This window comes from Charadrius vociferus, unplaced genomic scaffold (genome assembly GCF_000708025.1).
Source record: "Charadrius vociferus isolate BGI_N301 unplaced genomic scaffold, ASM70802v2 scaffold579, whole genome shotgun sequence".
NCBI classification, from domain to species: Eukaryota; Metazoa; Chordata; class Aves; order Charadriiformes; family Charadriidae; genus Charadrius; species Charadrius vociferus.
Genome location: NW_009661367.1, coordinates 1,057,412 through 1,059,012, shown reverse-complemented (window position 1 = coordinate 1,059,012; position 1,601 = coordinate 1,057,412). Strand labels below are relative to the sequence as shown.

Sequence of the window (1,601 nt, the reverse complement as noted above, 5' to 3'; positions counted from 1 at the left end):
GGGGGTGGGGGTGGGGGGGATTTAACCCCCTCGGGGTGCGCGAGCTGTCTCCTGCCGGCTGTGCTCTGCCAGACGCGGTGGTTGGAGGTCGCCAAGCGCGTGCGGGCACCAGCCCCGCTCCCTGCCTTGTGCGGCATGACGGTGCTTTCTGATTATTTTTTGGACAGCTTCTCTTTGGGGTGGGGATGTGCCTCCGTGGCAGTGAGACAGCCCTTCCTGGGGAACCTCCTTTTCCCCGGGGAGTCTGTGTTTTCCCTGGGGAGCTTTGGGGAGGGGAAGGGAGAGTAAAACTAAATAAAATATTTAAATAGAAAAAAAAAAAACCAAAACAAACCAACAAAACCTGCAAGCAACCAACCCAAAAGCCTAACAGAGCTGGAATAATGTATGAAGGCAGAGCTCGGGGAATTGTGAATGGAGCAGCGCTGTCGCCGTGCCGTCCCAGCCCTGAGCGAAAGCAGGTCGTGCGTTGGTTTAATGGGGGCTTTTAAAAGAGAATGGTAATCCACGGCGGGAGCTGGAGGGCACTCGGGAACCGGAGGGCACTCGGGAGACCCACAGTCGCAGCATCCTCCCCGTCCCCGCTCGCAGGATTTTGTAGTCATGGAGGTGTGGGGGGGGGAAGGGTCTTCCTGAGACGGCGTCGCGTGTTTTGGAGCAGTTTTGGGGGTGCTTGTGCAGCGCTCTCCCTGCCGAGAGTTTCTCCAAGTTTTTGGAGCGGGGATGGCAGTGGGACGCCGGCGACGGCGGAGCGCTCGGCGCCGCCGAGGTTTGCGGTTAGGCGACAGAGCGGCGATGGGATACGGGCGGGGAATTGCCGGGGGTGGGAGGGGGGAGAGGGTTTCTCCAGCAGCCTTTTGGGAAGGGGTGAGCGGAGCAGTATTTGTCCTGTCCAGCCCAGACAGGAGGAGGTTGCGGTGATAAAATCTTGAGCGAGGCCGTCTGTACGGTGGGAAATAGCGCAAAAACTGTTGTGCGGGAGGGCAAAAATAAACGGTAGAAACGCGGTTTGTCCAAAACACGGAGCGGGTAAGAGGGGGCAAGGAGGGAGCGAGGCACGTGTTTTCAGCTGGATGTCAGAGATGTGCTTTTAACAGCGTCCTTTCGTACTTCGGCTCGTGGCTGAGCATCTCGAGGAGGTGTCCGAAGGGGAAAGGCTGTAACGTGGTCGGGGTGGTGCTTGCAGCTCTCCCGGCATGCTGCTGAGCCCGTCGTTTCGGGATGAGGGTGACGGAGCTGTGGGCAGGGGGACAGTGACCCCCATAAAGCAGCGATGCTTTTTGGGGGGTGGGTTAGAGAGGCAGGAGGAGGGGGAGCAGGGCAGGGTGGTGAGGGCCATAAGCACATCCCCATAACGGCACTGCCTCCGCACCGACGGCCCCAGAGCCCGGGACACGCGGGGAACCGGACCGCTTCATGCTTCTGTGACTCACGGTGGAATACAGATATTTTCTGCTGCCTACAAGCAGAAAAATCCCAGATTTGGTTACGTCCCCTTGAGTCCCACAGAGGTAACAGTGTGTTTTGGCAGTCGGTGGTGACGGTTGCCCGGCTGGTGTCTGGGACGAACACCAAGCTGGTGTGGACCGGTTCTCGTTCTG

General features: G+C 59.0%; 1 protein-coding gene across 1 annotated transcript in view; it reads left to right on the top strand.

Annotated features, from left to right (window-relative positions):
* The window catches only part of OSBP2 (oxysterol binding protein 2), a gene marked incomplete at its 5' end in the record, with an annotated part of 104,860 nt that overhangs the window by 64,592 nt on the left and 38,667 nt on the right, over positions 1-1,601 (top strand). The window lies entirely within an intron of this gene.